This window comes from Schistocerca serialis, chromosome 6 (genome assembly GCF_023864345.2).
Source record: "Schistocerca serialis cubense isolate TAMUIC-IGC-003099 chromosome 6, iqSchSeri2.2, whole genome shotgun sequence".
In the NCBI taxonomy this organism is placed as follows: domain Eukaryota; kingdom Metazoa; phylum Arthropoda; class Insecta; order Orthoptera; family Acrididae; genus Schistocerca; species Schistocerca serialis.
In genome coordinates, this window is record NC_064643.1 from 163,437,007 (window position 1) to 163,462,499 (window position 25,493).

Below are 25,493 nucleotides of genomic sequence, written 5' to 3' on the forward strand. Positions count from 1 at the left end.
ACAGCACCAAACTTCAAGCATTCCAGTGACCTGCCTGTCCAGAATTCTCAAAATTACTACTAAGTTTTCGTCGAATACGATTCCCTGTCTCATGAAAGGAATTTGGTTCTGTGTTTTTTGTTTGTATCTACATTTAATTTGTTCTATGATGTAGGACTCATCCAAAAAGAGTTTATATTTCAGGTCCAGGAGCACCTAGGTTCGAGTCCCATAAAGGGCACCACCATTTTCAATTTCCCATCAACTCCAAGTGCGTGCATCTGATGGTTTAATTGTGTTAGGGGGGTGCACTTGGGCTTTCCGCCCAGGAGGACCAGTATTCGAGTCCCAGAAAGGGTACTGCCAATTTTTAATTTACCGCCAGTTCCCAGGTGTGGGGGTGGGGAGGGATCTTAGCACAGCCCTGGTACAAAGAAATTCCCTCCAAAATTCGAAATTCCCGCCAATAGGGTAGGCTGGTGGGGAGGGGTGGGGTGGGGGAAGGGGAGGTGGGGGCTGGGGCACACGTGCATCTGGGAAAACACGTGACGTCACCTGGGGGCGAGGGTGAGCGTGGTCGGGGCGGGGGTGGAGGAATTAACTGATCACTTAAATTGATTTGCATATTAATTTGATATCAAAATTGCACCAAGGTCCCCATCTCCCTACTACTGACATGGACTCAGCTATAAACCTGATCATTGTCACGGCGTGTGCATTGTTAAACTTTAAACTTTCTGCTATGGAAGCAAGAATATACGTGTATGCTGTATATAAACACACCAGAGACATTTCTGCTCTCTCGAGCAGTTTTGTTCGTTTGAGATTAAATGTTTCAACACGTAAATGTTTCAACACGTAAATGTTGAGCTAACGAATAGGGCGTATGGTATCAAATTACGGATAGTGTAAGTAAAGCGAGTCCCCAGTGAAGTGGATTTTGACCACAGCTTTGCGTAAAACCAGGAAGTGTATCAGGATATCAGTTCATAACATAGCGCTGACAGCAATATGTGAACGAGTCTTTATTAAGCACTGATGCTGGGATCTGACTTTGTTTCGTGAACCCTGCATAGCATTGAGCAAACAGTTGGCAACACTTCAGAGCCTACCAGCGAGCCCCTGCAACCCCTGCAAACCCCTCGTGGTTCCTGCATGCCGCCATCATGCTAACAGTGGAGGGGGGCTGCCTGTGATCATCAACCTGAGGGGGCAGCTTGCTCCCCCCCCCCCCTCTTCCACTAAGCACTCTTCCGCTGATGTGCAGAATGAAAATATCAACAACGAGTCTACACTGAGCTTATATCATTTGAACTGTTCTATAAACCACTCCACCAGATGATCATGAGTACTACTGTATACATTCATTTTCCGGCGTTACTCGATATAAGATGACCTCGAGGTTACTTTGCTTTGCAGAAATGCGTTACCTTCAAACTTTTCTACATCAACCATCGTCAGAAGACCTGGAATCTACTTTATGTTTACATAAATTCACTTTTTGTAGAACGAAATTCCTGATCGATCCACGAAGAACATTTAGTCTATATTGTGCTTGTATAACTTCAATCTTTCTTTTGACCATCACTGACCATTGATCTGTGAAGATTCGAGTCTACTTAACATAGTATCGAGCTAAATTTCTAGAAAATATTAATGATCTGAAGCACAGTCAATCCAAAATTCATCCTTGGCAAATTTACGGCATGAAATCGTATTATACAAACTCTTTAACTAACCAAGTTGAGGGGAAATATCTGATTTGTAAAACATTGAACTTCTATGAAAAGCTTTAATCTTTTGAAGTTATCGACATCTATAGATCTGTGTAAGGATCTAAATACACTCCTGGAAATGGAAAAAAGGAACACATTGACACCGGTGTGTCAGACCCACCATACTTGCTCCGGACACTCCGAGAGGGCTGTACAAGCAATGATCACACGCACGGCACAGCGGACACACCAGGAACCGCGGTGTTGGCCGTCGAATGGCGCTAGCTGCGCAGCATTTGTGCACCGCCGCCGTCAGTGTCAGCCAGTTTGCCGTGGCATACGGAGCTCCATCGCAGTCTTTAACACTGGTAGCATGCCGCGACAGCGTGGACGTTAACCGTATGTGCACTTGACGGACTTTGAGTGAGGGCGTATAGTGGGCATGCGGGAGGCCGGGTGGACGTACCGCCGAATTGCTCAACACGTGGGGCGTGAGGTCTCCACAGTACATCGATGTTGTCGCCAGTGGTCGGCGGAAGGTGCACGTGCCCGTCGACCTGGGACCGGACCGCAGCGACGCACGGATGCACGCCAAGACCGTAGGATCCTACGCAGTGCCGTAGGGGACCGCACCGCCACTTCCCAGCAAATTAGGGACACTGTTGCTCCTGGGGTATCGGCGAGGACCATTCGCAACCGTCTCCATGAAGCTGGGCTACGGTCCCGCACACCGTTAGGCCGTCTTCCGCTCACGCCCCAACATCGTGCAGCCCGCCTCCAGTGGTGTCGCGACAGGCGTGAATGGAGGGACGAATGGAGACGTGTCGTCTTCAGCGATGAGAGTCGCTTCTGCCTTGGTGCCAATGATGGTCGTATGCGTGTTTGACGCAGTGTAGGTGAGCGCCACAATCAGGACTGCATACGACCAAGGCACACAGGGCCAACACCCGGCATCATGGTGTGGGGAGCGATCTCCTACACTGGCCGTACACCACTGGTGATCGTCGAGGGGACACTGAATAGTGCACGATACATCCAAACCGTCATCGAACCCATCGTTCTACCATTCCTAGACCGGCAAGGGAACTTGCTGTTCCAACAGGACAATGCACGTCCGCATGTATCCCGTGCCACCCAACGTGCTCTAGAAGGTGTAAGTCAACTACCCTGGCCAGCAAGATCTCCGGATCTGTCCCCCATTGAGCATGTTTGGGACTGGATGAAGCGTCGTCTCACGCGGTCTGCACGTCCAGCACGAACGCTGGTCCAACTGAGGCGCCAGGTGGAAATGGCATGCCAAGCCGTTCCACAGGACTACATCCAGCATCTCTACGATCGTCTCCATGGGAGAATAGCAGCCTGCATTGCTGCGAAAGATGGATATACACTGTACTAGTGCCGACATTGTGCATGCTCTGTTGCCTGTGTCTATGTGCCTGTGGTTCTGTCAGTGTGATCATGTGATGTATCTGACCCCAGGAATGTGTCAACAAAGTTTCCCCTTCCTGGGACAATGAATTCACGGTGTTCTTATTTCAATTTCCAGGAGTGTAGTTTAAGATTGAATTTGAATTATAATTTGCTGAAATAAATATGATATATCCAACTAACTAAATCAAAATCATTATCTTATTCATTTGTATGTAATATGCTCCAAAATTCTTACAGTATATGTACACTTAAACTGTGTGCCAACGATTGTAATGTACTGAAATACTTTGTGAAATGAAACTATGCAAGCCATTGTACCATGGCTGTTACCCTAAAACTGGTGAAAGACTTGGAGGTATTTGGTGTTTGGTATGCCTTCACGCCTTTGAGGAGGCCATGTATTATTACTTTTTATTTCATCCTATTTTGTATGAATTAACTGTTTGTGAAATAACGCTGTAAATGATGTGCCTGTGCTCTTACTTTAAATTTATGCATTTACGTGAGTGTATTGACTGCTAAAAGTCCATATCTAATCACGGACTAATAATTCATCTGATATTTTTATACTTCAGATGTTCTGCTATCTCTGGTGAATTTTGTCTTTTGTTGTGTCGTTCACATAATATATGGGCGCCATTTCTGCAGTGCTCATTGTAAAGATTATTGTGCAAATGATATTTAGGTTTCCTAAATTTAATATGAAGTAAAAGTAATTCTGCCTTTTATTTCTAATAAAAACCATGACACTTTTATATGATTTTGATTTGTGTGGTGTGTTTTTCAGAGGATCATGGCTGCAAATGAGGCAACAACACAGCACATTGTGAAATGTCCCCTTAGAAAAATTATACAAGACTGTGCTCAAACTGACACAAAGTATTTTTAGCGCAACGCAATCTGACTTTCAAAAATCCCTACAAAAGAATGGCGCTGACTAACATCAACCTATACGTTTTACAAATCACTTACCTCACAAAAATCTTCATTACTCGAACTACTGCAATACAGCGAGCGCCACTACTGCCAGCTAAATAAAAGATTCAAACTACTGAAGGCACTAACTACTGATAGGCATAGTTAGCAAATGAAAGATTTTGATAGAGAACAAACAATGTATTTACCTTAATAGTGTTCAAAAGTCATAATATATATAGCAGTTCATGACATCCAGTCTTACAAATTTCAAACTCCGCCATTTCTCTCCCCACATCCACTACTGCTGGCGGCTCACCTCCAACTGCGCAACGCTACGCGCTGTTAACAGCCAACTGCCCAACACTACAATGGCCAACAACAATGCCAACCAGCCACAGACTGCATGCAGCACAGCCAGTGATTTTCATACAGAGCGCTACATGGCGTTACCAACACAAAAACCTAAACAGCCTACTTACAATTGTTGGTGGATGTTAATGACTAAACACCTTTCGTATTCAGTCATTACTTTACTTTGTGTCTTACACATAAGTTAATGCAGCAACTTTAACTGAATAACATTGTAAGGGAAAAATTCAGCTCTAATGCAGGAGAAAAATACAGTTGTTTATATTAGTTACATAAGAAACAAAAACATAATGGCCAAGATAAACTGGCTCTATTTATTTCCTTACAAATATTATGTGATGTATTTGTATTTATATATCTTCGCTAGCAAAGAAATGTCGATGTTTTGAAATGTTCGTTAATTTTTCAGCATTTTATCGCATAAAATTCATCAAGAACATACTTTTTGAAATTTGCTTTGGTGTTAATAATCTTTAGCATTATTAATTCCTCAGTTCTGATACTGTACTTCGACTTTTGTATCTCAGATGCTAACTCATAACATCACCTTCACCATATGATAGAGGTCTAAGGGAACTTACGTGATGTGATGTGACATAATGGACAGTGTGAATATAGCCTGTCATGAAGGTGCAGTGATGTGATGCCTAATGGTAAATTATCTTAACCCAGGAAGTATCTGAGCATTCAGCAACATGATGGAGTATGTCAGTGAATTGCATGTTACATGGTACATCCTGAGTGAAGGCAGCTATAGTCTGTTTACAAGAATTCATTAGAAGCATCAGTCAAGTGAGCTCAGTAAAGATGATACCACCACAGATGAGACACTGACACTGGTAATTGGGCTATTTTTGTGAAATCTTGACATGTTACCAATGGGAAACAGCTGAATTAGTAATCTAAGATTTTTGATTACAGACTATTGCCACATTTGTCTTTTCGCTGATACCCATAATAATCTGAACATTTCCAGATCCATTGCAGCTTCAGAGTGATGCATCAATTTTATGTACTGTGTGCAACCTCCATAAGCCTCTATTTCCTTTTTTATTGTTATTTTAGTTTCCCTCAAGGTGGCTGGCTGCTAGTGGATAAATGGTCTCTTCAACAGAAGGTTTTGTATGTTTAACCAAAGCATTAATTACATAAAACAGTTAAATTATTGTGTTTAAAAATGTACATTGGAGAAAATTTTTACAAACTTCATAAATTTTTACATGATGTTTAAACTGTAACCAGTGATAATGATTTTTGATGCTCCTATGATATAATGATGATGCTAGTGTTGCATGATGGACGTGGAATGATGAGCACTACAGTGTGCTCATGTGGTACCTCAGAAGCCTCTAACAGTTACTGAGAGGGGAAAAGAGAGGGGGAGAGGAAACAGAAGGATGAGGGGAAGTGGAGCGTTGTGGACTGGATTTGGACAGATGCATTTCATCACAGGTTATTGGGAGTTTGTGTTTGAAGAGTCTCCAAAAAGAGAAGAAAGTGTGGAATGCGACTTAGAGGCGGTTGGAGGATGTGGAGAGTGATGTAGAGTGGAAGTCTCTCTAGGATTTCAAGGGACTTGTAGAATTTAGCAGATTCAAAGCTCCAAGCAACACTGCCATAAGTTAGTCAATTTTGGGTTTGCTGTTGAATACTGAGGAAGTGTTAGTCCTAAATATTTTACTGTTTTACAGGAATGGGTTGACCATAGCAGGAGAGATGGAGATCTGGACAAATGACTAGTCAATGATGCTGCAAGACTTGGCTTTTCAGTAGATTTACTTCAAGTTTTCGCTTAGTACATACTCGATGAGGAGATGTGACTTGGAAGGAAGTGTAGGAGTGTTGGCGGATGTAGTGGGTAGTTGAATAAACTGTGCCATCAGCAGGTTAGTGGTTGGGTATTGGTTTGGGAATATCTGCAGAATATATGTGTGACAGGAGATGAAACAGGACAGAAACTTGAGGCACATCAGTGTAAGATGAAAGATGCAGGAACTAGTGAGACAGGTCGATGGTGGAAGTGTGCATTCTATGTGACTTTTCTGTAGGTTTTAGTCCTTAATATTTTACTGCTTTAGAGGAATTGGTTGGCCATAAAAGGAGATGTGGAGATCTGGACAAATGGCTTGCCACAGTTAACTAGGAGTGCCTAGGTTTGTAGTCTGAAGAGTACTCCATAATCCTATACCCAGTCAAGGGCTTTTTGGATACCAAGTGAGGCAAATATGGCGTATTTTCTTTTGTTTAGTTGACAGGTGAAAAGATGGATAAGGTAAAGACGTGGGTAAGAATTCTTTTATGGATGTTTCTGAAGAGTGTTGTGAGGATGGTTCCTAAACGGTGGTTTACATTTTACGAAGGGTAGGACTTTAGATGTATTTCCATTACTTTGTGTTACAACCTGTGTAGAGGATGGTATTGTAAAGAATGCCAAGGAGTCTCCCCATAGGCTCTGGGACATTTTTTTGAGGTTGTAGTACACAATCACAACATGGCCAGGATCAGTGCTTCACTTTTTATCGAGTGTTCGTGTTATGTCTTCAGCTGTTACTGATGCGTATATCCTTCTTCGTGGACTGCAGGATGAGTAGTGAATGTTGTTGTATAGCCTTCAGGCAAAAAAAAAAATATATATCTGCTTGAGGTGGAGTATCTATGTTTATATGTTCACAGACATAGGGATCTACAGAGTTATGAAGGGGGAGGGGGCTTGATGTAATGTGGCTTTGAGGATGTCTATTATTGTGTTACATGGGCTACGTGGGAGTGGGGGTTTCCTTGAAAGCATATGAAATGCTTTGTAGTAATTTTCAGAGTTTATAGATATTTCGTTTAGTTTAGTGAATGGTATGTGCCAGTTCTGCTGATGTAACTAACTACAGGTCTGTCAATGGACGCATTAGTGGACAGTTACAGAGTTTCGAGAGTGAGTACGAAGAAGTTCTCTGTAGAGAAAATGGGCTTTTTGGAGCACAGTAAGAGTAAGTGGAGGGAAAGGGAGATGTCGTCAGTGCTTCATTGCTAAACTTTTAGTTGACTGAACGCCTCCTCTTCAACCACACAACTATCCCCCTGCAACCCACCCCAACCATAAAAATCACAAGTTCCGATTTCTGAAAACTTACGGTAAAATTTACAATTTACAAAGTACTGTTCTGAGGGAGAGATTTGTGAAACAGAATTTCTTACAATAAAAACAATAAAACCACAAGATTTGATGTGGCACAACAGATGGTGCTGTCTATTCCCATAGCCATGTCACTTTGACACGTTCTTATCCTTAAATAGACTCAAAAATATTAATTTCATTGATTTAATACAAATTTCAAAAAAGGGTAGCTGTCACCAAATGGTGGTTGCACATACGGTAGTGCACAATACATATGGATCAGCGCGGTAATACAGCGTGTGTTGAGAATGGAATATATAATGGAAATTAATCACCATCAAAAACTTCTAAATGTTTGTGGTGTCTATATCCAAGTGGTGTAGGCGACACAATGTCATTGTTAGTAGATGGATTATCAAATCTTTCTTTGCACAGATGCTGGAAAACCTTGCAAGACACAAATAAAATGACCAGTACGAGTATCTCAGGAATGTATAGTGTAAGACACAATGTGTGTGTGTGTATATATATATATATATATATATATATATATATATATATATATATATATAGTGTGGATATCAGTCCAGTTACATTATTGTAAAACCTAAATAATATTTCGCTTTCGGATGTATGACTTCGCTTGTGGAAGAACACCTAATTGAAAAAAATATCCAAATTATCGTCGAAGATTTGCAATTTGCCACAAAAACAAAGTACAATATAAAAATACAGATCAAGAAGATACTAAAGTATAATGTCCACTACTATAACACGAATGAGCACAGAGAAAATAGGCAAACTTGACAAACGACAGTACAGTCAAAACATACTTCCTGAGAAACCTTTATGTGACGTGATGTGACGATCCGTTGACAGCCTGTGTGAATGCTGCCATTTGAAATGCATTGTGGAATTTGGTGTGACATGAAGTGGCGTGATGTGACGCTCAGCGTGAATTGGTCTTTACCCACTTGGTATGGTTACCACTATGGTCATTGGGAATTAGCCTCTATCCACATGGTGCCCTTAAAATGACGTGATAGAATGTTACCGTAGTGCGCTCCAGCGGCAGCTGGCTGGTACAAGTGGCTTTCGCAAACTAAACAAGTACTCTCGAAATGGACAAGCTTAACCTTGACTCTCACTTTGCCAAAGACATGACAGACACTCTCCTTGTACCATCGTTCATTATGCTAATTTGTACTTTTCAATTCATGTAGGGAGTGTTCTTTGAATTAATCTATCAGCACACACAATTCTACCCTCCTGTGCCCCAGCACCCAGAATGTCTTTGTACTGAAAAGAGAAGTGACCTGCATGTGATACAGATGTTTATTGCTCGATATTTGACTGTGTGTCTAGCATATCTGACACGTTTGATATTGCTCTGCACGTTCAAAAATAATCTTTTATATGCGTTTTCCACTCTCTGAAGTCAGAAGCTCATCACGTTGAAGTACAAATTCAAGGCCCGTGTGAGGATGGCTTCAGGCTCTACTTAGCTGTGTGAACATGTTTATAGCTTCACGGCGTTCAATGGTTTTAAGCTTTTCCAACATTTATGTATGTAATGGAGCATACTTTCTGCTGCTCTAGTTAGTAGTTTTGTTACTCAGATTATGTAAGCTTTTATTTTACTACTGTCATTTATTTTATTGTAAAATGCAGTGGATAGTCATAACTTGTTAATCCAAAAAGTGTAAAACTATAATGCTTGATATAATGGACTCCTGTGTTCTGGACATATTTTGATGTCGACTACCGTCTCATTTACATTTTGTTTGTGTTACAAATGCATTCAAATCCTTATATTACCATACCCACGAGTTTAAATCATGTGCTTTTACTTCTCTCACGTAGGTCGACTTGATTATGGTTTAAGATCGGAGCTGGTCGAAAATGATAGCGTTTGCAATTTTAAGATGTCTTTTTCTGAATCAGTTAAAAGCACGGCCTGCAGACAGTCTCGGTCTGTGTACCATGCCTGATATCCCACTTCACCTTTTTTCGTATGGAGCGAACATCAGAGGACCCAGAAACTTCGCCTATTCTTTATACACAAGAAAAAGGTCATGTGCACTCCACATGTATTTTGCTACCCGCCTGAACTTCTTGCAACTACATAGATCACTATTTTAATAGTAAAAGTATTTCATCTACGTTGTTTGACCTTCCATTTTTGTTTCTTTATCGTCAGGTTCTCGCAATTTCACTACTTATTCTTTGACACATTTAGTGTAGATACCCGTATTTCATGTCCATCTTCACCCCATTTTCTTGTTTTTGCTTAAATCTTCCTTTTCGTATTATTTAAATGGAAGCCGGTTTAGCCCTCTTTTCATTTGATCTGGATATTCACCAGTAGTTTGTCATACATTTACAGATTCCTCTTCCACTACTGCTCATAACCCACTGTCAGCATCAGCCGTCAAAGATGTTCCAAAGCTGTTTTCATCTCTGATCGCAAATATGTTACAGTCTTACGACATTGATGGATCAAGCAATTTTTTAGTTCTCTTCGATGCCCTCAGAAGAGCACACTCTGCCTAGTCATTGTAATCTTCGCAGTCCCGTCGCTGTAATTGTAACCGTTGGACAGAATCGAATCGTATCGCCCTGAGGGGGTAACAATTTCTCTATTTTATTTCAAGTACTAGGGTATTGAAGGTGTTTGTCTTTACAGAGACCTGCGGCCGTGCTTGCTATACGAGCTATATCCGTTATATCCAGAACCGAATCGCTTTCTGGTGTGCAGAGATTTGTCTCCAGAAGCAGGGGACGCTGTCACATTATGAAGGATCAGAGAAGCTGCTCAGGCCAGTTAGCTGTGCAATTTCACTTTCCGTCCGTCACGCTGCACGAAGGACCGCCATCTGGGAACATAACGTTGCCGACCGTAATCACCAAAGGTGCGTTTAAACGGGCCAAATTTTACGTCAATGTACTGCCGAAGCAGTGTTACCGTCAGCACTGCTGCAACGCGTTTGAAATGCACAGCAATAGTGCGCCATCGACAGGCAATATTTCTGGTGTATCAGGCTGTTGCAGGTAGTTGCTGAGGTGATACCTAAATGTAGCCGGTGTTGCCCACCAAGGGTGGGGAATATTTTATATTGCAGAAAAATATTTGTCCCTGTCGCTGTCTGTAAATACTTCCGTCTCACTCACAGCATTGCTTCCTCCTTCTCACGCCGACGGTCCTGCAGTTCCAAGTGAAGTAATCGAGCAGTGAAATAATATCGTTTCGCTTCAGTATGTAGAGGCACTCCACCTGTTCGTTGAAATGGACAAACGAAATAACCATGAATTGCATAAATGTGATTCGTACATCTACAATCAGACTTGTACAACACAGGAAGTAATACAGACAAAGATTGAGATCTGAAAAAAGTCATTGTCGCTGCTACTACTGTAGGAAATCTGCAGTAGTGAGACATAATTCCATTCTGCATGGGTTCTTAAGTGTCCTAAACTTTTTTGAAGCTTCATCATGTGTGCTGTCGTTTTCATGGGCAGCAACTAGCCAATTACTTTTTATTATTATTATGATCTTACTGTACAATAATTTTCACATCCCACAACTCTCCTCATAACACATTTATGAATTCACAGTTCTGTCACTGTGCTGTTGAACCACATAAAAGTATTAACATAAACATTTGATTTGTTGTTTCAAAGAACTGAAGTTAATTTCTTGGTTCCTTCCACCAAAAGGTTGCAAACATCTGGTTGAGTCCGCATAGGATTCAGTGGCCGATCCACAATGACCGGTTTTCGTCCAAAGCGCTGGGCGAGTTCACTCGTTTATTCGTGAGTGGAGGCCGACAATTGTTTTCCACCTTTCAGCCGGACGGCGATCACAGAATCGAGGTGCAAGCCCTGCAATGTTCCACAAACGATTTTACAGAAACTGTTCGGTAAAAATTTCATTTTCGCTTTACTTACAGCTTTACATGTCAGGTTCATGATGATGAGTCCATCATTTCGTTAATGGGTATAGTTATCGTGGTATTTACATGAAAATAAGACATTGCGTTAAATTCGGAAAAGTTTGCACTGAAAAATGAAGGTCGCTACGATTCAGTGTTTGATGCATATTACATAATATTCTTTAGACTTGGGCAGAGGTATCTATCTGTCCCGAATCTCTAGAAAATTGGTCTGGTGTAGCTTACTCATTTGCGATTGAACCGCGTCATCGACAAAGCAAGAGTAAAATATCCACAACATTCCTCATGTTTCATAAGCAGTTTCATATATCGAAATGAGATTTTCCCAAATGATAGCACTAAAAGAGGAGAGTATTTTGCCATATCGTTATTATACAAAACTTCATTGACCCCTGTGTTATTTCACTAACTATAGACTTTTTCGATGAAAGAATGTTACACTATTGGCAATTAAAATTGCTACACCACGAAGGTGACGTGCTACAGACGCGAAATTTAACCGACAGGAAGAAGATGCTGTGATATGCAAATGATTAGCTTTTCAGAACATTCGCACAAGGTTTGCTCTGGTGTGACACCTGCAACGTGCTGACATGAGGAAAGTTTACAACCGATTTCTCATAAACAAACAGCAGTAGACCGGCGGTGCCTGGTGGAACGTTGTTGTGATGCCTCGTGTAAGGAGGTGAAATGCGTACCATCACGTTTCCGACTTTCATAAACGTCGGATTGTAGCCTATTGCGATTGTGGTTTATCGTATCGCCACATTGCTGCTCGCGTTGGTCGAGATCCAATGACTGTTAGCAGAATATGGAATCGGTGGGTTCGGGAGGGTAATACGGAACGCCGTGCTAGATCCCAAAGACCTCGTATCACTAGCAGTCGAGATGACAGGCATCTTATCCGCAGGGCTGTAACGGATCGTGCAGCCAGGCCGCGATCCCTGAGTCAACAGACGAGGACGTTTGCAAGACAACAACCATCTGCACGAACAGTTCGACGACGTTTGCAGCAGCATGGACTATCAGCTCGGAGACCATAGCTGCGGTTGCCCTTGACGCTGCATCACAGACAGCAGCGCCTGCGATGGTGTACTCGACGATGAACCTGGGTGCACGAATGGCAAAACGTAATTTTTTCGGATGAATCCAGGTTCTGTTTACAGCATCATGATGGTCGCATACGTGCTTGGCGACATCGCGGTGAACGCAGATTGGAAGCGTGTATTCGTCATCGCCATACTGTCGTATCACCTGGCGTGATGGTATGGGGTACCATTGGTTACACGTCTCGGTCACTTCTTGTTCGCATTGACGGCACTTTGAACAGTGGACGTTACATTTCAGATGTGTTACGACCCGTGGCTCTACCCTTCATTCAATCCCTGCGAAATCCTACATTTCAGCAGGGTATGCACGACTGCATGTCGCAGGTCCTGTACGGGCCTTTCTGGATACAGAAAATGTTCGACTGCTGCCTTGGGCAACACATTCTCCAGATCTGTCACCAATTGAAAACTTCTGGTCAATGGTGGCCGAGCAACTGGCTCGTCACAATACACCAGTCACTGCTCTTGATGAACTGTGGTATGGTGTTGAAGCTACACTGGCCACAGAATTCTGCCCGTACCGTACCAAGAGGCATGTCGACGACAAATAGTCTTACACTTTAAAGAAGTGCATCACAGATGTGTATGAATCGTCAGCAGCCAAAACTGCAGGGTGACAGCCAGCCTGGCCGCGGCTCGTATACATTCTTTCATATTCGTATTGATCTTGCCAGTTCTGGGACTAATTGCTTCTAAACGATTTACTCAGATTCGTGTTGGAGCATTCTTGGAGTGGTCCTCGTACTTAGCACACGAGTTAGAGTTTCAGAGGTTGTTCGCTTACTTATAAAAGAACACAACGGCAAGGCCCGTTTTCTGTTTGTGGAACGTGAATGCAACAGAATCGCACTCACTTCCGCTACACAGCTCATTTTCGTCCATTTCGCGACCGCAGAGTGGCCTGTGTAAACTCTTCTGGCCGGGAAATGTACTGCTCCAACCATTCCAGGTAACAGTTGTTGGCTGTGTTGCCATACATGCGACTACTATTCGTGTGGCCCACAATGTCGCCGGATGACACTGCCAGGCTATATTGTCGGCAACATATACTTTTATACCCCATGCAACATACTTTCACGTGTCTCGTGTGTTGATAGAGTCCATACTTTCTTACCGTTAGTGTCCTACAAAGGAGGCGGAATCACTTTACTGGAACGAGATTGGTTTCAGGGAGCGGCTATGTCATAGCGCGCTGTAGCAACCGATGGAAGTAATAGGCTGCCATAACGGATTAACCAATGAATCTATCATTTCTGCAACAACGCTGGAAACGCTGTTGTCGAACTCCTTAAATCCTGTCATCGTCGCCATCGTGTTCATGTATGCATACATGCAGAAGTGTGTTGTCCAGATCTTTTGCTGTAAACGATGAATTTCGTACTTCCATGGAGACAAATTTCGCCTTATGCGAAGCACTGCTTGTTTATTTTTGAATTAATGTTTCAGCACTCCCAGTGCTATTTTCAGTGCGTTTTCTTGCTGCACACACTGAAAATTTCTGAAATGATAACATTTTGTTTATGTTATATGAATTTCAGCTTAAAGCTATTTAGTTGCGCAAAAACTAACAATTAACGTTCAATTTAACGTCGGTTTACATGTTCAACTAGTCAAATATTACACAGTCGAGCATTGAAATGTTGTACATTTATATTGAAAATTAGGTCTAAGATACTAATTCAGATAATAAAATACTTACACTGTTGCTCACATAGTACAGGTTGTTTCACATTAAATCGTTACGCCCCACTCCCAAGATTCAAATAACAATGACCTAATTAAAAAAGAACAGATAATAGTAACTCAGTTTCCTGTTCATAAGAGATGCAGCGTAGCCAACTTTAGGGTCAATGTTGCCACTTCACAAGCAGTTCGACTACAGAGGGTTAACCGTTACGACAGGCGTACTGGTTTTAGGTGGGACACAATGTACCTCGCACAACGCTGCCACTTACTTTGTGCTGGTAGTTATAAGTCTGTCGTACATTCTATGGCTTATCATTTGCTAACAATAAAACGATTCCTATTTTTCTACTGAAAATCACTAAATGTTAGGTTTACGCAAAAATAAACGAACGGTAGCCCGCGTAAGACGAAATTTCTTCCCAATTTTTCTGTCCAACCCCTAAAGTAACGACTGCTACATTATCCAAAAGATGATTGTTCGTACTTCTTGTGGCGTTCTGCATGCATCCAGCATAGACGGACGCTTTCTGCTTGTGATCGGGACAAAACTATGCAGAATAAGTACAACTAATAAACCACACACACACACACACACACACACACACACACACACACACTGTAATGCGTAAAGGGATTCTATTTAACGTTGCTGCAGTGGTGTGTACGTATTATTGTAAAACGTATGAAAATATAGCAGCAAGAATAACAGTATTATTTGCAAGAAATAAATAATCTCTGATAATTCTTATGTGCTGCTGAGCCCGAATATAACGAGTTTCAGTAATTCTTTACTTGACATTAAAATCTATGCACCAAATAATTAATATATCACACCACAACCTCTACCCATAACAACACTGGTGCCGTAAATATAAATTATTCTGAGAAAAATTAATCTTACGCACCAGCCATAAAATTATTTCATTTACGTAAAGTCTAAGATTGTTCTACTGAATATAGTTTTCACTGTTAGAATATAAAAATAATAAATTCCTGTATGTCTTGTCCTCGTAGTTCAAGTATTGTAATAACGATCGAAAGATTTAGTGTGTGATAATTCCTGCAGATTGAAATTGCCGCTCCATAAGCTCACGTAATGGCGGCAGACAAAGCACAGTCTGAACTGCTGCAGACACAAAACTCAGCTTATCTTCGATCTCATCCGCTTCATCATCATAGAGGAGAAGAACAGAAGAAGGAAAAATTCCACAGACAATACAACGCCAATACATTCTTTTAGTGGTATTATCTTTTGTCATATGATTATTCTTTGTGGGAAACTGGTTATAAAAATAATAAAACATATTATTGTTAAGTCACAATATAATAATAAGGCTTATCTCAGTTCTCACATATAGGCTTAAAAGTCATTTCTGGAAAAATATTCATAAATCTCGAGCATTGTTCTATACACTGGTGTCGGAAAATATTGGCGTTGACATTACAACACACACACTCACTCACGCAAATGCAACTCGCACACACGACCGCAGTCTCAGGCACACTAGCAGTGTGGTTTCAGATGCCTGAGATTGCGGTCGTGTGTGTGTGTCGTCTATTGTTTACGAAAGCCTTAATGACCGAATACTTAAATTGTGAGAATCTTTTTGTTGTGCCTATCTGCGACTCAGCATGTTTGCTATATGGTAAGTAGCAATTTTCCTTTTCATAATATTATAATGTTCCATCCAGGATTTTCCATTGTTTGATAAGTACAATTAAGGCAGAACACATATCTTTTGTCCTCATTATCTTTTACCAAAGTTACAATGAAAGATGTTTACGTACACACAGCCCCGGATGTAGAATATTTCCGAACCGAGGCAGCAACCTTACACCCCCCGCCACACCTACTCGAGCGTTTGAGATACGACGTCAAAATAAATACAGGGTTATTGCAAATGATTGAAGCGATTTCACAGCTCTACAATAACTTTATTATTTGAGATATTTTCACAATGCTTTGCACACACATTCAAAAACTCAAAAAGTCTTTTTAGGCATTCACAAATGTTCGATATGTGTCCCTTTAGTGATTCGGCAGACATCAAGCCGATAATCAAGTTCCTCCCACACTCGGTGCAGCATGTCCCCATCAATGAGTTCGAAAGCATCGTTGATGCGAGCTCGCAGTTCTGGCACGTTTCTCGGTAGAGGAGGTTTAAACACTGAATCTTTCACATAACCCCACAGAAAGAAATCGCATGGGGTTAAGTCGGGAGAGTGTGGAGGCCATGACATGAATTGCTGATCATGATCTCCACCACGACCGATCCATCGGTTTTCCAATCTCCTGTTTAAGAAATGCCGAACATCATGATGGAAGTGCGATGGAGCACCATCCTATGGTACGTTTAGCTCCCTGCTTGCTTTATTCGTCGACTTCCGCGGGCTACGCGTGAAACTTTCCCGCACGCGTTCAACCATTTCTTCGCTCACTGCAGGCCGACCCGTTGATTTCCCCTTACAGAGGCATCCAGAAGCTTTAAACTGCGCATACCATCGCCGAATGGAGTTAGCAGTTGTGGATCTTTGTTGAACTTCATCCTCAAGTGTCGTTGCACTGTTATGACTGACTGATGTCAGTGCATTTCAAGCACGACATACGCTTTCTCGGCTCCTGTCGCCATTTTGTCTCACTGCGCTCTCGAGCGCTCTGGCGGCAGAAACCTGAAGTGCGGCTTCAGCCGAACAAAACTTTATGAGTTTTTCTACGTATCTGTAGTGTGTCGTGACCATATGTCAATGAATGGAGCTACAGTGAATTTATGAAATCGCTTCAATCGTTTGTAATAGCCCTGTAAATAAACAAATTCAAAAATATGTCAGTTTTGTAGCACACATCTTTCAGAAGAGTTAGATATATAAAATATATATGTTCGAGGAAATGTAAGACATGTAATTTGGTCGTAAATGTGCCTAAGGTCAATGACACGCTTCTTCACACAGCATTCATCAACTGCACGTCACTGTATTTCACTCTCTGGAATTCAAACGTGCATATTTTGTAGTGGAAGCCATCAAACATATATTCAGGTCAATGAAAATTAAAACGTTCTGTGGTGCCTCTCCTATCCCACTAGGCTGGTTTGATATCCTTTTCTTTTTTCTTTTAGTATATCCTCACAGTTAATACTGGGTGGGATTATTTGTGACCGGGAGAATGAGAAATCGTCAGGAAATTTGCACTTCATTGCCTCGTAGCTAATAGCTTCCTCTTTTGTGTGACATAAAATTAAATGTAAGAAACATAAGACCAGTAAAGACGAGAGAGAAGCAAGACAGTAGACATTTTTCAGTCCTTAGATCAAAGCATTTTTCTCTCTGTAATCTTGCTACAGCTTTACACGGCGTGCTTTCCTTTTTGTGGAAGAATCTATTACCTCATCGAAGTTCGTCAAACGTATTGCTGCACCAAAAATCAAAACGTTGTCTAATGCTGAAAAAACTTTTGACACGAATAGTACCCAAGACTGGTGTGGTTTCTCGAATTGATTATGTCTATTTTATCACTGCCATGTAAAACGAAATAGGCCTTTATAATATTGGAGCAACTGTAAAAAACAGCAAATAAGCTACCGTTTTGGCACAAATGATCATTTTTATCTACCTCATTTATATAAATATCACCACAGAATATAATTCATGAAGTACCAATATCATATGCCTATTAACCCAATTACAAGCAAAAAGTTTTATGTTAGGAAACAATTTAACATTTCATTCATATGCTGCAGTTTCTGAAGCATGAGATCGAAAAGTAGCAGTAGTACGAAATTTTTATATAAATCTGGAATCGTCATATTCTTCAATTGAATTTGTGTGATGTCCTCCTTTCTTCTCCTTCCCCGTTCTAATAAACAATCTTATTATCACTAATTGTGTAAGTATCCTTGCTATTGTCAAAACTAATTTTTTCGGCTAACTTCACTAAACCTGCCAGAATCATCGGTTCAGTTATCCCGCATTTAGTCTCCGGTTAGGCGTTATTACGTGTTCGTATAACGCGTTTTCCGGGATAGTTCGAGACTAGAACTTAAGCAGCTGCTAGCTGGCAACTGTACAACTGGCCTTTAGTCGTGTAGAAATCTGGCAAAAATCTTCTGCGAAAATTTCGTTTTCTTGGGTGTACCGAGAAGATAAAATGTAATATTTCTTAGATGTCATTCCTGTTACTCGTTTATTTCCACTCTGGTAGCCAGAATGTATGGCCTTCGTTAATAATTATAACAACGATTATCATTCGCACACCTTATCAACCACATAAGGAAACAGCGATTGACATTCACCTGTTTGGGTTTATTCGGCTCAGCTCGTGTAGGCCCTTTCCCTTTTGTCTGCGGCAAAGTTTTTTATTTCCTGACGCGATCGAGACTCCCCTGGAAGAGACATCACGTACACTATGTACTCATTCAAAAATTAACGTGATTCGTTAAGAAATCAACTTAGAATGTATTCAGAAACCGACTGGCTTGCGTTTCAAAATCATACGAATAATCGATAGTCTAACGTACGCCGAATGCTAGGCGCTTTGAAAAGCAAGTTTTTTTTTTCTTTCTTAAAGAATCTGAATTTGGTGCTCTATGAAATTGCCGCCTGTTGACAAGTGACATGAGTGCACATGCACTGCAGTTGAGAATATATCAGCAAATCACAAAAGGTATATAAATAGAAATTATGTTAGCAAAAGAAATGATTTTTACCATGTTACAAGAATTAGGATAGGAAAGGGAAGGATTGCATCATGGTTCTAGCACTTTAGGTTGCACGCAGCTGCACTGAAAGTCCATATCTTTCCACAGAAGTACAACACCAAGTGAGACAATTTGAAGTTCTTTTCCCATAAGTGTTTATCAGCGTAGCCAAGACGCTGAAATATCGTAGTAATATTCCATGTAGTACATTAGGTACACCAAACAGTGGGACTATAATAACGTCTCCATCGCTCATGGTGGTGGACAGCATGTCGTGTCAACACCACGCTCTTGCAAGGCACACCAACGTAGAATTAGTGCAAAAACCAAATATAGTGCTCCATGATCAAGAGGATATACAGGACAAATGGATATTGCAGTAATTCAGGGTAGTTAGCTCAGAAGGTGAAGGACATTAAGTCACATAGTAGTCTTCATTGAGAATTACAGTAGTAGTTCGCGGCATTCATAGCCCAGTTATTGAACATTTCTGTACTATGTATTTAGTATTACAGAATAATGTTCATAAAATTAACTGATTATAACAATTATTGGCATCATGGGTAATCATATTACAATAAACAGTGGCAATCCTTGGCCAGTTACAAAGCATATTTAGTATGACAGAATAATGTTCATAAAATTAACTGATTATAGTGAACATTGGCACTTATTGGCCAATTATAAAGCATCAGAAGTCATCATTGAAAAGGAGAGTCAATTATTGACATAGCATTAACATAATTCATTGAGTTATACTAATTATTGGCACTCATTGGCCAGCAAGTATAGAATAGTACAACATTTTTAATTAATGGCAGTCATTGGCCTGTTACAAAGCATCAAAAGTCATCATTGAAAACAGGAGCTAATGAATGGTATAGTATTAACATAATTCATTTAGTTACACTAATTATTGGCACGCAGTGGCCAGTTACAAAACATCAAAAGTCATTATTGAAAACAGGAGCTAAGGAATGGTATAGTATTAACATAATTCATTTAGTTACACTAATTATTGGCACTCAGTGGCCAGTTACAAAACATCAAAACTCATCATTGAAAACAGGAGCTAATGAATGGTATAGTATTAACATAATTCATTTAGTTATACTAATTATTGGCACTCAGTGGCCAGCAAGTATTGAATAGTACAAAACATTGTTCATCATTCAGTATTATTCAGAACTCTCTTAAATGGGTAGCATTATTTGGAACTGGTGATACATTTTTTTTGTTAGCAATGCATTGCTTTGGGTAATTATAAGGGAAAGCAAGAAGAGAAAAAGAAAAAAAAATTGCTTCTGGGTTGTTCCTGTAAATGAAAAATGTGTAACATCATTCGTCATGAGTCAGCTGTAGCAAGGTTGTGACACAACTGGGTAAAAAAAATGCAAGTACTAGTATAGGTTTAACAAGTAACAAGTTTAGTAAGTATCATGAAAGGCTTCTCCTGGAAAAAATACAAAATGGATTATTGAGCTGAAAGAAGAAACGCATACTATGCTGAAAAGTAGTGAACTTCGAATTAACGGGTAGTGAAATGTGTATAAAAAAATGTGTTCCATAGCTGTCCTTTCCAAAACCTTGTCATCATACCATACGATATAAAACATACTGTCAAAACAAACTGCAACAAATACTTAAATAACTATATAGCATAAATACATAAACTTCAACATCATCCTCATCTGTAAAGAAAAAAAACTTCATTATCCATATTATCATAACTTCATTATTATCATCACCTGTAAAGAAAAACTTCATTATCCATAGTAGCAGCCGGCCGCGGTGGTCTCGCGGTTCTGGGCGCGCAGTCCGGAACCGCGCGACTGCTACGGTCGCAAGTTCGAATCCTGCCTCGGGCATGGATGTGTGTGATGTCCTTAGGTTAGTTAGGTTTAAGTAGTTCTAAGTTCTAGGGGACTGATGACCACAGCTGTTAAGTCCCATAGTGCTCAGAGCCATTTGAGCCATAGTAGCATATTCTTCATCATTACTCTTCATCAGCATTCATTATCATCTGCAAAAAAAAAAAAAAAAAAAAAAATCACTTCATTACTCATTACACAACTATTCCTTATCTCTAGCATATTTCATCACTAAAACTAAGATGTGTAGTTCTGTCTGACAGCCTGCATCAATCGCCTTGTATTCTGAAAGAAAAAATTAGTTAAGACTGCTATTTTACGATGTGTATAGTATATTCTTGTTTATGCTTGTTAATTCTGATCCATTTACTCTTCCTCATAAGGTTTTTGTATCTTCTTTCGTCTATTCCGTAGTTGAAATTCCCATTTCTGTTTAATCTATTTCCTTTACGCATCAGTTCTTTCTGAAATTGATGAACAAAGATTAATGTCTTGCATTTAAATCATATACCCACTAAATAATGACTGGTTTATGGTGACATAATTAAGCATACAGCGTAACATGACAGAAAACGTAATATGCCAAAAGCATAGACAGTGTTCAAAGGCAAAAATGTACAGAGAATATCACAATGCAGCCGCAAAAAAAAGAAAAATGTAAAACAGTCACGATGTTGAGATATCATAGGGCAAAAAATGTCAAAGTCAACTGGTGTGTGTTATACCTTAACTATTTCACAGTGCATACAAACAAAACGTGAAAACAATCGTACATACATAAGAAAGACAAAATGTGACGTTGGTTGCGTTCAGCTTGTATGTAGTGTAGTTAATAGAGGCGAGAGTTAAAGACTTTAATGGAGAGAGAATTTGATAAAATTAATACGTCACTACATAGAATTGCATAATTATTCATAAAATACGTAAGTTTGTCTGGAAAAATATACACAGTCTGATGTGTAACGACAAGAAAAGGAACCTGCTAACCTTACCTTGCCGGGCACTTGCCAAGAAAAAATACGATAATCATCAGTAATTAGTCATGTGAAAATAATTGCATAAGTGGTCATAAAGATTAGTAAATGGCATCATAGCATGTTACATCATAAAGTGGTTTCATTCAATAAAGGGTTTAACATTGTATACATGGTGGTTCCCCTTACTTTTTCTAGTTCAAATGGTTCAAATGGCTCTGAGCACTATGGGACTCAACTGCTGAGGTTATTAGTCCCCTAGAACTTAGAACTAGTTAAACCTAACTAACCTAAGGACATCACAAACATCCATGCCCGAGGCAGGATTCGAACCTGCGACCGTAGCGGTCTTGCGGTTCCAGACTGCAGCGCCTTTAACCGCACGGCCACTTCGGCCGGCCTTTTTCTAGTTCTCAAAGTTTCGACGTGTACAACATTGGGGTGAGAAATGCTGCGAATCCGATATGGACCTGCGTATAGAAGTTCAAATTTACTGCACTTACCTTTTATTTTGCTGGATAAATAGTGTGTACGTACTAATATCTTCTGCCCCACGTGAAAGTCTCGGCGTGTACAAACCTGTTTTTGCTATCTTCTCCGCCGCTCTGCGGCACGTTTGATGTTGTTCAGCGCAATGTCAATTATTTCGTGGTGTCGTAATCGACGAGATGTTGGAAATGTTACTAATTCTTTAATTTTGTTAGGTGGTTCAGTATTCTTCAGTATAACAGACGGAGATAGCATAGTCGATTCATTTGGTATGGAATTAATTACATCTTGGAATGAGAATATGTGTGTATCCCAATCAATATGTCTTTTGTGCCAGTATATTCTACACAGTTTACCAATTTCTTTCATTAGTCGTTCACAGGGGTTTGAAGAAGCATGGTACTTGGATATATAGATCGGAGACATGTTTCTAGCTCGTAACATGCGTGTCCATATAGCAGAACGAAATTGTGATCCATTATCAGAAATTACTTTCATCACATGCCCTATATGAAATAGAAAATGTTTTACAAATGCTTTCGAAACATTTTTAGCAGTAGCTTTGCGTAACGGAGTGAAAGTAACAAATTTTGAAGTGAGCTCAACAGCGACAAATATGTAGCAAGAACCTCTATTAGTTCTCGGAATTGGACCAAAAATGTCTACAGCGGCCATATGTCTCAATTTAACAGGTACAATTGGATATAATGGAGGAATTGTGAAGCGGTGTCTGACTTAGCTTTCCGGCAAATTTTACATGACGCTAAAACTCGTCGTATACGTTTCTCCATGTTGGTAAAATAACAGTTCTGTCTCAGTATAAGAAAACATTTTCTGGCTCCGTAATGTGCATAACTTAAATCGGTATACCAGATCAATTTGTTAACCAGTTCGTCAGGAATGCATAATAACCAGTTGTTGCTGTCAGGATGAGAGCGGCGAAACAGAATGTCATTGCGTACAGTGTAATGGTTTCTAATCGTAACATTATTCCTATCTTGCCAAAGGTGTTTAATTTCTTTCCACACGTTGTCTTTATTTTGCTCTTTTGCTATGTCCTGTAATGACGACGAAATAAAATTTTCAAATGCAACTTTTGAATGTACATACCGCTGAAATTTGCTTTGCAGAAGTTAGTTGCGATGTCATGCTGATTGTTGCTGAGAGAACGAGATAGTGCGTCTGCTACATTTTGTGTGCCGGGAATGTGAACTATTGTAAAATTAAATTCCTGTAAATAAAACTTCCATCTGCTTAATCTATCGTGAGTGAATTTAGCTGAAAGTAAAAATTGTATAGCTCTGTGGTCTGTGTAAACGGTGGTGTGTCTTCCATAAAGAAAATGCCTAAATCTTGTAAAAGCCCATACAACACATAATGTTTCAAGTTCTGTAACAGAATAATTTCGTTCAGCAGGCGACAAAATGCGGCTTGCAAATGCGATGTTTTTGATTACTGTAGAGCCATCTTCTTCAATTTCCTGAAAAATATGTACGCCTAAAGCGGTGTTAGAACTGTCGGTGGCAATGGAAAAATTTCTGGTAAGATCTGGGTGCGATAAAAGTGGTGCATTCAATAAAGCATGTTTCAGGTTCATAAATTCAGAATGTGCTTGCTTATCCCAAGACCAAATAGTGTATTTACCTGTCAATTGGCATAATCTAGGTGTGTCTAAAGCGGTGTGATGAATAAATTTACGAAAAAAGTTAATTAAGCCCAAAAAACTGCGTAATTGCTTCTTTGTTGTAGGAACAGTAATGTTACGTAAAGCTTGAAGTTTTTCCGGGTCAGGCGCAATGCCTTCTGCTGAAATTATGTGTCCTAGAAATTTTATAGAAGTTTTACCAAAGTGCGATTTACTAAGATTAACTGTAAGTCCTTGTGCATGAAAAGTTTGTAACAGACGTTCAAGAATCAAATTGTGTTCAGTCCAGTTAGCTTCTGCAACAAGAATGTCGTCTACGTACGTCGTAATTCTGTCTTTAAGTTCTGTCGGAAGTATTGTGTTCAAACCGCGAATAAAAGCTGCTGAAGAAATAGTTAAGCCGAATGGTAATTTACAAAATTGATAACAGTCACCAAAGCAGAGAAAAGCTATGTACTTTCTGCAATTCAGATGAAGTTGAATTTGCCAAAATCCCGATTTCAAATCTAATGTGGAATAAATAGCAGTACCATGAAATTTCTGTAGAAGTTCCTCTAGTGTCTGTGGTCGATCTGTTTCATTAATAATTATGTCATTGATGTGACGTGAATCAAGTACGAGGCGAAGTGAACCATCTTTTTTCTTAACAATATGTATCGGGTTTATGTACGGACTAACTGCTGGTTCTATAATTCCTTGGTCAAGCATATCCTGCAATTCTTTCTTAACTTGTTCTCTATGGATATACGGAATGGGATAATGTTTAGCTTTAAATGTATCGTGCTGTTTAACTTGAAATTCATACATAAATCCGGACATAGTACCAGGAATGTTGTCAAAAACTGGAGCTTGCTGTAAAAGAATTTTATATAGGTGCTTGCGTTCGTCGTCTGTATTTGCACTGCTTTGTTTAACTTTATCAGAAATCGTCTGTATTACGTCATAGTCGGCTTCGTCTGGAGTGTTATAGTTATGTACGTACGTATCCGTGAACAATGTGGAATTACAGTCTATGTCACGTGATACGGAAATGACCTCTGTGCGATTAATTGTTTGTTCTTCCGCAGATAGTGAGTGCTGAAATTCTATAGCAAATTGTATAGTTTCATCCTTCAACATTAAATAGGAATTCTGAAAATCGATAACTGCATCGTGTTGTACCAGAAAATTCGTACCTAAAATAACGTCTGTTGTCAATAAAGGAACAATCCAAAAATTTGAGTGAAATGTGTGACCTGCAATACAAAATGATAAATGCGTCTGTAATTTAACGTCTACACCTCTACTCGATACTGCTCCTTTTACTTTCGTTTTGCCTAATGGTAATGTAGGGTACGTATTCTCTTTGTTACATTCGTTGAAAGTCTCCTCATTTATAACTGACATAGGTGATCCAAAATCGATTACTGCTGAAAATTTCGATGAAACAATTTTAATTTCGATGACAGGATGTGAAATGGATTTCTGAACAACTGGTCTTTCCTGCAAAAGAGTGTCTCTTATGTCGTCAAAAGTAATTACATTTTCGTGAACAACATTCTGCGTGTCTAA